The sequence below is a fragment of the Panthera tigris genome, chromosome B4 (genome assembly GCF_018350195.1).
Source record: "Panthera tigris isolate Pti1 chromosome B4, P.tigris_Pti1_mat1.1, whole genome shotgun sequence".
Lineage (NCBI taxonomy): Eukaryota > Metazoa > Chordata > Mammalia > Carnivora > Felidae > Panthera > Panthera tigris.
The window spans coordinates 51,574,417-51,590,800 of NC_056666.1; positions in this window are offsets into that span (position 1 = coordinate 51,574,417).

The window sequence follows — 16,384 nt, forward strand, 5'->3', positions numbered from 1 at the left end:
TCATTCTTCTTTTTACAAATGTTCTGCCAATTATTATTTTTTTTTTTTCATTACGATTGCATGATCCCTTTTAAATGTTTTCTCTGAGTAACTTACACTGACCTTTTCCCCCTAGGCCTGGGCTTAATGAACATTTTCCTTTCACAAACCTCTCAGACCTGTTAAAAGGGCCCTCAAATACACAAGTTCATACTTCAGAGATAGTGATGCTGCCCTCAGAGCTCCATATTCAGAAGAAAATTACTTCAAATGCATCGATTCTCAATCTTTCAAGTACATGAGGGGAAAACTGGCAATTACTATCTTAAAGCAGAATTAATGCTATATCAAATTTAGACATGTATTCTCAATTCCACCCTAAATCCGTAACAAGGTGACATATAAATAAACAAATGTATACATGCTAAATATTTAAAATTTCAACTTAGGATATTAGCTAACGAGCTGTTTTAGGACTATGATATAAATAGTTTGAAATAGGCAACAGGCAAATAATACTAGGATGTTTTAATCCATTCAACTCAGACCTCAGGTGCCTGGTCCCTTATATGGGCTCCTACCCTTTGATTTTGGAGGTAAGTTGTGACCTCCAAAGATCCTTTGACTTCCCTGGACACTTTGCCATGAAGGGACAAGAAAATAGGTTATGAGTAGTCAACTGTGCCCCCCCTCCCCACCTCCAGGTACCTTCCCTAGCCCAGAGTGTTAACTTTAAGGCACCGCCGTATTAATATCACAAAGAATCCCATCAAAGCTGCTCTTCGTAGTTGTGGCTCAACATTGTCCCCAACCCAATATGACCAAGCAGCAGCCACTTTCTCGCTCTAACAAAAAGCTATCAGGTTGAGGCTTTGAAGAAGTACCGTGCTGCACTGGACCACTTTTTGACATTGAGGCATTTCTCTTCAAAATTTTGAAAGCCCCACTGAGTAGTTAGTTGTCTAGCATTTTCAGGAGTGGGCAAGGTACAAAACATCACATGAGACTCTCTTTCTTACATATTTCAAAGGCTCCATCTGCTCCATTGCTTTTAATTAGCCTATTCTGACTCAATTAAATTTATTTATTCATTCAAAATTGCATTCATTAATTCCACTATTCAATTTAAACCACTTGTCCAAGCTTAATGGGCAACTAATTTTCACCTCTGCCATAGTAAACAGGGAAAAGTGTGAGTTAGGTTTAAACACATCTTTATTTCTGTCTTTTGTGGATATTTTATAGCATTGAGCTAGAGAGTTCAACTGATTAGAGCAAGGTGCTAATGAGGCCAAGGTTGTGGATTCAATCTCTGCATGAGCCAATTAACTTCACTTAGGCAAAACCACTATTCCATAGGTACAGGTTAAACTCCTAAATCCAGCTGGTCATGTAAAAAACATCCAGTGAGCTCTAGGAAGTATTAAGAGAGAGGAGGTGGGTAGCTCAAGGCAAGTTATCATCATTGCTCACAAAAAGGAGGAAAATTGGTGGGTCATTCATTCAGAAATAAATATCCTGTGTCTGCAGGGTACAATGTAATTAATGTGCCAGGTAAGAAGAAAACTAAGGTGAGCAGCTCAGCTTACAATCTGGCATGCAGTCTCCAGAGACATCCTGCCCAACAAAGAAATAAAGCCTAATGATAAGGTTGAGACATATAAAACAGAAACCAATATAAGCAAAAAGAATTGGTAAACATAAGAAGATGTATAATAAGTATCATGAAATTTGAAAACCTTCAGGGTCTTACAAAAGACAGAGAGTTCATGTTCAGCTAGTGTGATCAAAAGTGACTTTATGGAGGGGTGCCTGTGTGGCTCAGTCGGTTAAGTGGCCGACTTCGGCTCAGGTCATGATCTTGTGGCTCGTGGGTTCGAGCCCCATGTCAGGCTCTGTGCTGACAGCTCAGAGCCCAGAGCCTGCTTCAGATTCTGTATTTCCATCCCTCTCTACCCCTCCCTGTCTTTCTCTCTCTCTGTCTCAAAAATAAATTAAAAATGCTTAAAAAAATTAAAAAGTGATTTTATGTAAAAAATAAAATCTGGTTTGTAATTTATAGGAAAATTTGAGAGAAAATTCTAGGAAGATCAAAACTAGATAATAGAGGGCCTTGACTAGTAAACAGATAATTGTAACTTTATCTTCTAAGAAACATGGAATTCTTAGAATATTTTCTTAGAATACAGCAACAACTTGATTAGAATTCTGAAGACCTAAACTGGTAGAGGCATGTGACACATTGGAGACAGGGCATCTGGATAAAAGCAGCCAAAATGAGGCTTTCTTGAGAGCTTATATTCAAGATCTCGGTGAGAAAGGAAACAGATTCAGGAAATGCTAGGGAAATGGAAATAGCCAGGATTTGGCAGTGGATTAGATGGAAGAAATTATTGAAGGAAGGGAGATTAAAAATATAGAAAGATTAAAAATCCAGTGATAGCGGGGCGCCTGGGTGGCTCAGTCGGTTGAACTGCCGATTTCGGCTCAGGTCATGATCTCGCGGTCCGTGAGTTCGGGCCCCGCGTCGGGCTCTGTGCTGCCAGCTCAGAGCCTGGAGCCTGTTTCGGATTCTGTGTCTCCCTCTCTCTGACCCTCCCCGTTCATGCTCTGTCTCTCTCTGTCTCAAAAATAAATAAACGTAAAAAAAAATTAAAAAAAAAATCCAGTGATAGGGAAAATGGTGGTTTCCATAAATAAGAATAGAAATGAGAGGGTTGGAAGTAGCCAGTAGGAGTCAGGAAGGCAGACGATGATAGTGAATTTGTGTTTGTGTATACAGTTGACCCTTGAACAACACAGGAGTTAGGGACCCCACACAGTCAAAAATCTATGTATAACTCTGGACTCCCCCAAAACATAACTGCTAACACCCTACCCTGTTGCTCAGGGATCAACTGTACTGAATTTGAGGTACCAGCAAAACACTTACCTGGATTCATACAGCAGGCTGTTAGTTGTAAGAAGGAATCAAGTCAACAATACCAAATGCTGTGGAAAAATAAAGGAGAATGGAGAGAAAAATCTGTTTGATTTGATAATAAGGAGACATGGCAGTTCACTGAATATATTTCCATTCTGGGCGCATGGGGGGTTTGTACTTTCTCAACTGATTTCTTTAGTTAGATATGGCCATGTGACTAGATCTGTCCAATGAGTTTGAGCAAAAGTGACATGTCACATTTCCAGGCCAGAAAATGTAATTTGCTAGTGCAAAACCTTGTAGAATTCTGTTTTCTTTTGCCAAGGCTACTTGCAATGTTCAAGGTATGAGCTGCTTCATCAGCCTGCATCTTTCGTGGAGCAGCAGCCCCAGCCCACCCACAGTACTGCAATAATCATCTGTATAGCAGGAGTGAGAAGCGAGACTTTAAGGCTGAGATTTTCACTAAGATCGAGACCATACTGATAGAGCAGGATTTTGGGTAAGCATCAAGAAAGCAGCTTCACTACAGTGGTAAAGGAAAAGTCTGTCTTTCAAGGTGCTGAGAAGTGATAGGAAGGGGAAAAAATGAGGTATTCAGCAAAATCACTGCGTTGGTAAATCTAGTCATGAAAAAGACAAAGAATTCAGCAACTTTGAAGGTAATAGAAGAGAGAAATAGAGTGTGAGAGCTTTTGTTGTTGTTTTAGTATGGGGAATCAGTCCCAAGACAGAAAGAATATGGGAGGGAAAAAGATTAATAGAATAAGATTTCAAAAGAGTTGGAAGAGGGTCAAGGTAGAAAGAGTCACATTCCTTCCTCTGAGGCAGGAATAATGAGAAGAAAGATTAGCCTTAAGAAAATATTAAAATGGGAAGGAAAGAGACTGAAAGAGCTCACGTCAAATGGTTTCAACCAGTGTTATCTTCCCACACAAAGGCTATCATGTTTTAACACTATCCAGGATATTATCACTGCTCATGAAATACTAAATAAAAGCAAAGTCTTTCATGAAATTCATGCTCTTTTTACCATATCGTAAATAAGTACAATGTTCTGAATACAGTGCTAAGCAAGGTGTGGGAGCCAGGCATCTAGGGTATGCATTATAATCTCTTTAGTAAATGTACACTCCGGATCCAGGAAGAAAGTTAATATGTATTTAAAATTAGTGAAAAACAGAAAACTGTGTATAACCTAGTGTTAAGGTGTAAAGTATAGAGAAGAGGATGATTAGTAAGGCCTAGAAAAATCAGGAAAAACTTCTTTGAAGCAGTGGAACTTGAAGATATGTACAGTTTGAGTAAAGGCATGGAAAATGGAGGAATCCTAGTGATTAGAATGGCCCTGGTGAACCTCCCAGTCCAGAATGAGCTTGGCATGCTTTTGGGTTGAGAAGATTGGCCTGTCTAGGGTGGAATATATATGTATGTGTTCAGTCAGAATTCTTAGCTGTGTTCATTAGAAAACAACACTGGCTAACAGAAGGATGCAGATAGCTCACAAAATCTCCAGAAGAAACATAGAGCCAGTTGTAGAGGCTAAGCAGCCAAGGTCAATGACCAAAACTGTAGTAGAAGACTGAGGTAAGCAAAATTGCAATGCAAGACTGGTCTAGAAGATTCTTCTGCAGCCATTGATGGATACAGCCACCTCAGTTTGTATTGTTGACTCCACATACTGTCACTGATGTTTCTGGGAACTGGGTAGGTGTTGACACTGGTGCCACACATCACCAAGCATTCTGTGAGGGCACTGTTGCAGAGTGTCACTGACACTTATGACCCAAAGTCTGGGAGAAGTATATCCAAAGGAGAGAGACTAGATCATATACTATAACATATGATGGCACTGCAAAGAAGTCAGGAAAAGTGATTATCTAGCATCTGCTGTGTCTACAGCACAGAGACAGCTCTGCTTCATAAGGCAGGGATTCCCCATAGATAAGAAAAGAGTTCCATTGTTGGGTAGCCAAAAGGCTATGGTGCCTATGACAAATAAAAATATGATTGGGATAGCTAATGGAAAACAGAAAAAGTGATTATAGTGGACCCTGAAATCCAGACCGAAGAATTTAGCTTCCTATTGATGGAAAATTGGAACTATTAAAGAATTCAGAACAGAGATATGTATCAGAAAGATAGTAGGTGCTTTATAAATGTTTGTTGACTAAATGAACAACTACAGCAGTGCATAAGACTAGATGGATTGGAAATCCATCTGTACCAGTATTCTAGGCACAAGAGAATGGCACCCTCTAACTAAGGAAGTAGAAATAGAAATGAAAAGAAAAGAGCTCATATGAAAAATATTTTGAAAAAAAGATCCATGGGTCCTGGTGACTGTTTGAGTACAACTAATAAAAGAACAAATTCCCTCCAAAGTGATTCCAAAGCTTTCAGCATAAGTCATGGAGGACATTTAGATCAAAGAGTTGATTTGGGTGAATTTTCATTTTGAAGACTTTAAACTTTTTTGTGTAATTTCCAATCTGCTGTTAAGACTATCCAGTGAATTTTTCATTGAAAAATTAGTTTCAAGTTCTAAAACTTCTATTTGGTTCTTTTATGTATCTTAAAATTCTCTTCTGAGAGATATCTGAGAGATCCTATCATGTTTTCCTTTCATTCTTTGAACATATCCATAATAGCTGATTTATAGTCTTTGTTGGCTAAATCTAACACAAGGACCATCTTGGAGTTGGCTTTTATTAAACTTTTTTCTTGATGATAGGCCACATTTTCCTAGTTTTTTTTTTTTAAGTTTTTAATAACTTTTTTCTACACTGCATATTGTGGATGAATCATTGTAAAGATTCTGAATTCTGTTATCTTTCTTTGAACTTGTTGACTTGTTTTTGTAGGCAGCTGAATTAATTGATGATTACTTTGAGCCTTGTATGAAAATCTTATTTCCTTGGTTTTATGCTTGCTAGGGAGGATTCAATGAAAGAACAGGATGTTTTCCAAGCGTCCCTTACTTGGCAGAATTCAACTTCCAAACTCTGTCTCTGCTGTGGATCTTGTCAAGGTGTGATGTTTGGCCTTGTTATCCCAGGTGTACCATAGGCTTTACTATAGGAATTGGTCCTTACAGACCTTTCTGATGTCTTAGCCTGATTTTATCAAATATTAGTGAGATGTTAACTAGATTTCTCCACTATGGCTGAGCTGGAATTCCAATGTCCCCAACATTGTTCAAGCTATAGTATCTCTAATCTGCTCTCGACCTGATAGCTACAAGCCTCAAGTCTGTGGGTAAGCCTTGAGTAGTGTCACAGGGCAGATATGTGGCCAAGTCCTCAGGCAAGACTGGTGGGAAACCTCCATACAGACTTCTGAGGTTCCCCCTCTACACAGCCTTTTCCTCTACAGTACCCACATATTCCAACTGCTTCTGCTGTCTTGATTTCTAATCACTGTGTTTTCAGCAAAGCATAAGCACTGTGAATTTCAGCATCCCGTGCCATGATTCACAAATGTCTCCCAGGCAGACATCCAGGTAAATCATGGGGTTCATCTTATGAGTGTCCCTTTTTTCAGGGATCAGAATCTTGCGTTGCCCATTGTCTAAAACCTAAAGAGCATTGCCTCATATATCTTATCTGGTTTCATGGTTGTTTATGGAATGAGACTAGCCTTGTACCAATAACTCCATCACAATCAGAAGCAGAAGACTGAAGACATTATCCATGAGGATGCTGAAAAAAACAAAGTGAAAATTCAATAGACTTCTGGCATCTGCTTTGTCTCAGCCTCTTATTATGAGGCCAGCTATCCACATTCATTCTTCAGGAAGGCCTTAAGTGCTAGTTTCAGCTGAGCCCCTCTCTCTGGCAAATGTCCAGTCTGCTTGCCAGTTTGACATTTTATCTCTCCTCAATCCTTCAAGTTCATTTCCCCTGGGGGGAGGGGGGGGGAGAGATGGGGGTTGATGGGGAGTGTTCTTTCCCTAGCTGTGAAGTTTTGCCAGCCTTAAAACTAGGTTCTGTTATGTTGACTGAATTTTAAGGAGAAATTTCTTCCCTTCTCTTTACTTCTCACTGGCTTCTCCACATTGAAAGAAAAGGGAGCTTACTAGTAGCTCAGACTAGAAGAAGAGTTGTTCTAAGGCGGTTTATCCTCCTCTGTGCTTCTTATTCTCTTATAATCAACCTGCTCTCGGGCTTCAGGCCTCTCTTCCATGGAGCCCAGAATTTGCCCTGCAGGTGCTCAGATGCTCTGCCTGCCCTAGGCCAAGCCAGTCTGATTCACTGGGAGAAAGAGCAGGAAACTACTTTGGCCTTGGCCACAGAGTACATTTCAAATCATATTTACTAATTAAACTGAAGCCAGAGTAGAAGAATGTGATTTATTGACCCCTCAAACTTCAGTAGTGCCCTAGATTAAGCCCTGTTCCTCATTTTGATGACTCGCGTAGACCCTTTCTTTTAGCCTGGAAGCTCAGCTCTTGGTTTGTACATACTTCCCTAGTTTTATCAAACTGAACTCTGTATAAGAATCTTTCTGCCAGCTCTAGCCTTCTAGGACATACAACAACCCTGGTTCCTCTTCCCTATTTCTTGCTAAAAATATGAGATCGGAATCACAAAGAAAAAGATCATTTTCATTTCTAAAATAAGCTTTATTTGGTGCTTGTGTTTGTTTGTTGATTAAAGTACAATATAAATCATACCAAGAACAAGGAATCCATCCCCACATGGACTAATTAATTTAACTTTGCTCCATCTCACCTTGGCTAACATCCTAATTTCCCTAGCTCTCTAACCAAGTGGAACATAAAGAGAGAACATAATGATTCCTGGAACTCTAGAACCTTTAGTGGGACAACAGTCTAAGACTCGTGCTGAACTATTCATCAGTAGCCATCATTGTGTACTGAGGACAGCATTATCGTTACATGTATTATCATTAGAAGATTCCTCAAAACCAAAGAAATTTCCTTCGTTGATGTTAGACACATGGATGAAAAGGTTAAATGTTGGAAGAAAGCATAGTATAAATTTTTTATCCTCAGAGCAGTCAGGTCAATAATTATGAATTAGTTATTATTATTAGCATCATGAAAAAATTTACTCAGTAAATATTACATGGGCTGCATTATACCAGGTACCACAATGGAGAATAGACAATGAACACCCTCAATGAATATACAAAATAGTTGAGAAAACAAGATACATTCATATAAAAATATTGCCAACAATACAAAATAGTATACAAGCAGTGTCCAAATAAATAAATGGTACAAGAAATGTGGCAGGAAAATATGACTGTGTCTGGGGGGCAAGCCAGCTCAAATCTCACATTGGATATTGGGATCTGAGTTGGACTGTATGGCTTGAATAGGATTATTAGATTGGGTCATATGAAATTGTCATTTTGTTGGGTCAAAAATGCTAAATATCAGCAATTTCATATGGTTCCACCTGAAAGCTTGCTAAGTCTATTCTATATGTGAGGGGGAAAATATGGAGGTGATCTCTGAGTCAAGAGTCACACATCTGTTGTCTTATTTAACCTTCATAACAATCCTGTGATATATGTGTTTCCTCATTTTTTACATGCAGAAACCAATGGTCAAAAAAGAATCTTGCCAGGTCACGCTGTAGTAAAGAGAGCAACTGGGACAAAACCCAACTATCTGATGCCCTTACTGAAGGTTTCTTGCCCCAGTACCGTATTGGAAGAGAAAGCCAATCCTTGCCTCCCTGTAAAAATAATTAAGTGATTGATATTTTAAGATATCTGTCATCTATGCGCAAATGTCTCCTAGTTTAGGATCCTCAAAATTCCATAGATTGTATATTGTGTATTCATGGGGAATGACATTTCTCCTATCTGTTCAGTACTTTGGACTGTTCCTCAGAGAAAAGAGAGATTAAGAGAGATTAAGATTTTCCTGCCACATTTCTTGTACCATTTATTTATTTGGACACTGCTTGTATACTATTTTGTATTGTTGGCAATACTCATGAGGGTGTTCATTGTCTATTCTCCATTGTGGTACCTGGTATAATGCAGTCCATGTAATATTTACTGAGTAAGATTAAGATTGAGTACTCAGAGATTAAGACAGATTAAGATTAAGCTTTCTTACAGGTTAAAAGTTCGAGAGTGAGGCTATTTTTGCTTTAAATTTTTCTTAAAGAATTCTCAGACTGTTTCTAGTTAGATTTTCTCTTCATGTGATGTCTGCCTAGAAAAATAGTCCTGCCCTCTGCAATTCCATGTTCTTGATTGCAGCACTGGACTCAGAACGAGAATTTTAAAAACACCAAAACTAGTTCACTAAAATCAAGATTCCCTATGCACAAGGTTGATATGTATTCCTGTGTTTTAAATTAGTTTATATTTTTCCTAGAGCTATGTTCAGTGTCTTCTAAGTAATTATGACAAATTAGATTCTTCTCATCAAGTTAGATTTGCAATTCAACTTGAAGACACAGAAGAGCAGCTAAACGTTTAGAACTTTTTTCCTTTTTTAATTAAGTTCCTTTTACATTAGTCTTGTAATTGTTTCCAGAAATATAAGGTATTGGGGGAAAAAAACCCTCATTTATACCAAGGTCTATTTCTTAATAAGTATTAAGACCTTGAAAACCTACTCTCTAAAATAAAATAGTAGAAAACGGGTAGTGTAGTTAACTGAATTTGAATTAACTAGAAATCAAAACTACCTTTTTATCCCTCTTATAAAATAAAATAATATTACTTTACCTTAAAGGCATAACACATACCTTTGAGATCTCAGAGCAATTTAGATAAGGCACATACAGGATAAAGTCACCATTGCCTCATTTAAAAAAAATTTCCGCGTATATTGATCACTACTTGACTTTATAGTGATTAGTTAACCTTTCTCGCCACAGAAAAAAATTCTGACACCAACTGTGTTCCAATAGACAAATTATTTCACTGTCTCTGAAAACCTTTTGAATAATAATGGTTTCATAGCATCTGAAAACTGCTTAATTGTTCATCTTGCTCACCATTGGTGAGCCTTGAAATGTAAATAATTCAAACTTCTAAATATTTTCATTCAAGCAGGTATTGGTTCCTGCAACAGTCCTTTTGAAATTTGCACTCACTGCTTCTACATTCTCTGTATTCATCACTCCTTAATCCAACACCAATTTTCCATCCCATTCTTGCAACACCAGTGGCCTCCTTATCATCAAGTTTAACGGAATTTACTCAGCACTCCTCCTTTTTAAGTTCTCAGCCACATTTCACACAGCCTATCCCCTTCCCTCTTCCTGCTCGTTATTCTTTTCTGTTTTGTTTATATCTTTTCTTCATCCCCTAACCCGCTTAAACATAGGTTTCAATGATCAGCCCCTTCTCTGCTCTCTGTTTGTAATACCACCCACGACCCCATCAGACCTTCAGGTTTCACCCATATCCAGTGACAGCAAATCTATGCCTCTAGCTCCGAACACTCTTCCCATCTCCAGACCCAAACATGCAGAAGCTTACCCTGTATCTCCACCAGTCTGTCCCTTCACTCCTTCAACTGAACATTTCCCTAATGGAGATCCTCCTATTCTCCCCGCAGACACCAACTCCATGTGACCTAGTTCTATGAACTATACCACTAGCTCTCAGATCAACCTGAAAAATTTCGGAGTTGTTTTAACTCTTCCTTTACCCTGACCCATACTTCAAAATCAGTCAAGCTCGCAACATCTTTCAAATCCCTACCTTCTTTTTCAACACTGTTCCCAAGCACATCACGGTAATTAACAAGGGTCATCTTCCGCTTTTATTTTAGTTACTTGTGTAAAGCCATTTTCTTCTTCGTTGTTGTTGTTGTTGTTGCTTTGTTTTTTTTAGGTAAGCTCCACCCCAACGCAGGGCTCAAACTCCCTTTGAGATTAAGAGTCACATGTTCTACTGACTGAGCCAGACAGGCGCCCCAAAGTCCTTTTCTTTTTCTAAACTGTATGTTCCCAAAAAACAAGAGATTGTGTTTTATTCATACAGTGTAATCTTTTAGTGATGCCATTAAGTGCTAGAAGGGCAGGAAGCAGTAGGTTCTAGAATTTCTGTGAAGAAAGGTTTAGAAATCTGGCTGCAGGGGCAGGGAAGACATGAGAGACTGCTGGAAGTAGCATTTGCATGGTTAGCACACTATTTTCACTTAGGTTGCTTAAGTGGCTTTAGGATTCTGATGGAGATTGTGAGGACTCTGAAGACCCCAAGATCCCTTAGCATCACCTCAGCTTATAAGCACAGTTCCCCAAAAATAAATGTTATTGAGGGAAGGGCAAGGATAAACCCAACTTCTAAAGATGGTGGAAAGAGCTCTTTACCTTTCCCTGCAGTCACAGCCAGTCCCTGTTGAGTCCAGCTCGGAGGAATGTCAAGAAGTCTCTTTCCTGTCCTTGTCCCTTTCTTTCTTCCTCCTGTGATTCCTCACCCACTCGCCTCTCCTCTCTAATTCCACTTGTACATCCCCTCAGCCTGTATTTTGTGTGCAGAAAGAAGGAACAGAGGAGGACTGCCTCACTCTGACCAGAACCAGATGAAGAATTTTTATCTGATTGCAGAGCTCTGATGCATTGTTCTAAAGAATTTGTCTCTTTGCCCATTTTTCCAATTTTCTATTATTCTAGATTGGAATAAGAGGGTAAGCACTTTACCTATGAAAGGGCGAGGATTTTAAAAAGCTATCTTGAAGGGGCACCTGGGTGACTCAGTCTGTTAAGCATTTGACTTTGGTTCAGGTCATGATCTCACAGTTCACGGGTTCGAGCCCCGTGTTGAGCTCCGGGTCGACAGCTCAGAGCCTGGAGCCAGCTTCGGATTCTGTGTCTCCCTCTCCCTCTCTCTCTGCCCCTCCCCCACTTTTGCTCCCCGCCAAAAAAATAAATAAGCAAAGATTAAAAAAAAAAAAAAAAACCGGGACGCCTGGGTGGCGCAGTCGGTTAAGCGTCCGACTTCAGCCAGGTCACGATCTCGCGGTCCGTGAGTTTGAGCCCCGCGTCAGGCTTTGGGCTGATGGCTCGGAGCCTGGAGCCTGTTTCCGATTCTGTGTCTCCCTCTCTCTCTGCCCCTCCCCCCGTTCATGCTCTGTCTCTCTCTGTCCCAAAAATAAATTAAAAAACGTTGAAAAAAAAAATTAAAAAAAAAATAAAAAAAATAAAAAAATAAAAAAACCATTCTGTAATTCACACAGTCGCACAAAACTCAACACAGTGACTAGCACAAATAAATATTTGGTAAGTAAACTAATCACTGTGTCCTCTGTAAAGATTCATAGATGAAATGGCAGGAGTCTTAAAACCAAATCTACTAAATTCTGATTAACGTGTGATGCTTTATAAAACACAATAAAAGAATTTAATCTTTTTTTTAATTTTCCTTGAATTAATAGTGCCTCCTAATGAATTGAGGCTGTTAATGAATTTGGCTCAGCTCTAGTAAAAGCAATGGCCCATTTCTATCAAATCAGTATTCAGACTATGTCTTCATGGATTTCAGCATAATACTTAACATGTGAACTACCAAAACACAGTTATTTATAATCCAGTGCTCAAAGATTCTCCACTTGAAAAACATTAAGAGAAATGCTGATGTTATAGAGATACCCCAAAATATAGAGTTCTAAATGTCATCAAATAGCATGTGAAGCCTTATATTTTGTCAGACATTTTGGTAAACCATGTTCTGTATTCCCATTAAGTACCTGGAATAAATGTTACGTGGCTGACATTGGTGTGTTGGGTTGGCAGCACTGACCCTACCCCACCCTGCTTCAGTATCCATTTGTAGGAGCCAGATGGAAAATGAGGACAGAAAAGAACAGTTTGATGTGTGGATTCATGGGTCCAGAGAGGAACAAATGCAGAGGACAGTTTCTAGTCCACGTTACAGCTTGACCTAAGGACTCAGTCTGAAGCATCAGGGAAAAGGGCTGCAGAGAAAGCCTGGAGTGGCCATTTGCCAAGAACCTTCATGAGATTGGTGCCAAAACAGAGGTAGGGAGAAGGCATTTCGTCATTTCTGCCAATAATCCAGCACGGCTCCGGTGTGCTAGTAAAAATGGAGAGGAATCGGTAGTATCTGGCAGTTTGGAGATTTTGCAGCTCTGGGAGCATTGTGACAAAGTATGCTGACTAGAGAAGCAGCATTCCCACACAGGCCACTCAAAAGCACCTTGAGACCAGCAGCTCTCAACAAGGATGCTTAAATGGAATAGCCTGAGAGGGATGTTATGAACACTGGTGAATCACAGGAATTACTGGGGAGTTTTAGGGGTTGCGTGGGTGGGAAATCAACTAGCTAACAAAATAAACTTGTAAGCTAATATGGCCTTTAAAATTTGGGGATATTTGGTATGTAGTCAGAAGTGGGTAAATCATTGTCCTTTTTAATCAAAGTTAACCATTTGTGTGTGTGTGTGTGTGTGTGAGAGAGAGAGAGAGAGAGAGAGAGAGAGAGTTCACTTAAGAGTCTAAAATTTGTAGATATTTGGACACCAAAATATCACCCTTAACTTGATCTAGCTCTCTTCCTTTGATTATGTATCCTATCCAAATAGAAAACAGCAGTATGTATTTACTGAGAGTTTTCTTGTTCAGAAACTACATTAAGCTGTATGGAAAATTTTTAAAAAGAAGAAAAGAAATAAGTATCTTCCATTAATGAACTCAAAATTTATTTGGGAATATAAAATCACACATAAAGTATAATAAAGAATTATTTAATTACTAATTCCCAGTTAAGAGGCCATCTTAGCTTATAAATTTCTTTTGTTAGCTAGTTGATTCTAGAATACATAATGACAATGGTTTCCTCTGCAGAGGAAAACTGTAAGATAGGAGAGGATAGGACATCTTCTTTGCATTATTTGCCATTTGTACAACTTGAAATTTTTGCCATGTGTTTGTATTACCTTTTCAAAAAGAAAATAAATAAGTTGTCTTTTTCTAAAGGGACACCAGAATGGAGAATTATAATCTAGATATAATCAGAGCAAAAGCAGAGGTCTTTGGAGTCAGACAAGCCTGGCATCACTAACTGACCTAAACCAATTAAGATTTTCAAAATTCTCTGTTTTGGGGTTGTTTTTTTTTTTTTTTTTGTTTTTTTGGCAGATGTCTATAATATCTAGCAATTACTAGTTGATGAAAATTCTATCTGCAGTCCTATTAATAGGTAGGATGTTATAATGAAAACAAATCTCAGACCAAATATTGTGACACATACAAATTTTTATTAGTAGGCAGTCACTAAAAATGCCATATAATCTGAGCTTCTTAAAGTCCTTTAGGGACTCAAAACATGTGTCTTGCAGCCATGGTAGATGTGAAAATACTTTAGCAACAGAACCAGCTAATCTTCTACTTGGATCAGACAACAGAATCTTCCATTAAGTGATAGAATGCTGAACCAAATGGAATCCTTGGCCTGAGTGCTTTTTCAAAGACTTTTAGGCTGATGGACTCTGAAATTCTTATCAATATGTAACATTATGATGCAATATTCTTATGCAACATTTATACATGTATTGCATATTATTTCTAGTTAATAAACATAACATTTCACTGACAAAAAAATATTTCTAGCAGAAATAGTATAATGATGAAGAATGTGTGCTTTGGAGTCAGATTATCTAGGTTCAAATCTGGCTGTGCCGATTACTACCAGGCACATAACCTTGAACAAGTTGTTCAAACTCTCTGCCTCTTTTTCCTCATCAGTGAAATAGAGATGCTAATTATGCCTACCTAGTTGTGTCACTATGGGAATTAAATGAGTTGACGTTTGGGGTGCCTGGGTGGCTCGGTCGGTTAAGCGTCCGACTTTGGCTCAGATCATGATCTCACGGTCCGCGAGTTTGAGCCCCGCGTCGGACTCTGTGCTGACAGCTCAGAGCCTGGAGCCTGCTTCAGATTCTGTGTCTCCCTCTCTCTCTGCCCCTCCCCTATTCACGCTCTGTCTCTCTCTGTCTCAAAAATAAATAAACGTTAAAAAAAGTTTTGAAAAAATGAGTTGACGTTTACAAAATGTTAAGATCAGTGTCTGACAAATGCTATATGAGTACTTATTAAATATATTAAATTAGCACCCTTCATGCTAGCTAAGGGTCTCCTTAATGATGATTCTGATAGTGTTATCAGGCTTGCTTACAGCTTTGGAATTTATAGATAGTGACTCCCTCTAGAACAAAGGGCAGGTATGATTGTCTCTCATAAAAAATTTATCTTCCCTAAATTTAGCATTTGTTTCCGTAATACAACCCACTGCATGTGCAGGTGTCATATGGCCTTCATCCTATCACCCTATGGGAACTAGAGTTTGGGGAAGAAGAAATGCTAATACTATAATTACTGCTGTTGCTATGAGTAATAAACTATCTTTCATCTCTGACCCAAGAGTCTTGTGTCTTTTGCCAGTATCCATGAAACTGGAACAGGCAAATTCATTAACTGCCAAGTAGAGTAAAATTTCAGCTCTTTCCAGTTGTTGACAATATTAAGAAGGTATTCTAAGAAAACTTATTCCAATAAATTAGAAAACTTAGATAAAATCAACAAATTTCTTGAAAGACACAATTTACTAGATCTCTTTATAACGTTGAGAAAGGTAAATTTTTCTTAGACAAGACACACACACACACACACACACACACAAACACTACCTATAAGAGGAAAATAAATAAATAATTAGACTTCAACAAAATTAAAATATTTTGCTCTTTTTTAATGGGCCAAATATTTAAACAGAAACTCCTCAAAAAATATAGAAATGGTCCAAAAGCACATGAAACAATTCCCTACATCATTAGCCATCAGGGAAATGAAAAATAAAACTATAATGAGATATATCACTGAATACGCACTACGGGACAGCTAAAAATTAAAAAGATTGACAATGCCAAGTGTTGACAAGAATAGGAAACAAACAGAACTTTGTTATAGTATTAGTGGGAATGTGAAATGGTATAACCACCTTGAAAAATAGTTGGCCAGTTGTTGTTTTTAAGTTTTTATTTCTTTATTTTGAGAGAAAGAGAGAGCACACAAGCATGAGTCAAGGAGAGGCAGAGAGAAAGGGAGAGAGAGAAGCCCAAGCAGGCTCTGTGATATCAGCAGGCTCCATCCCATGAACCATGTGATCATGACCTGAGCCAAAATCAAGAGTTGGACACTTAACCAGCTGAGCCACCCAGGTGACCCTAGTCAAGTAGTTTCTTATCAGTTAAATGTATACTTATTATATAACCCAGCATTTCTTACTCCTAGATGTTTTCCCATGAAAAAAATGAACATAAACCTCTACAAAAATTTTCATACTAGCTGTGTTTAAAATAGTGAAAAAATGGAAACAAAAGAATATCAACAGGTGAATGGTAAAGAAATTATAGTGTATCCATACAATGGAATATTACTGAGCATTGAAAGGCAAGAACTACTAATACACATACACAACATGAATGAATCTTAAAACCATAAAGCTGAGTGAAAACCAAAGTGA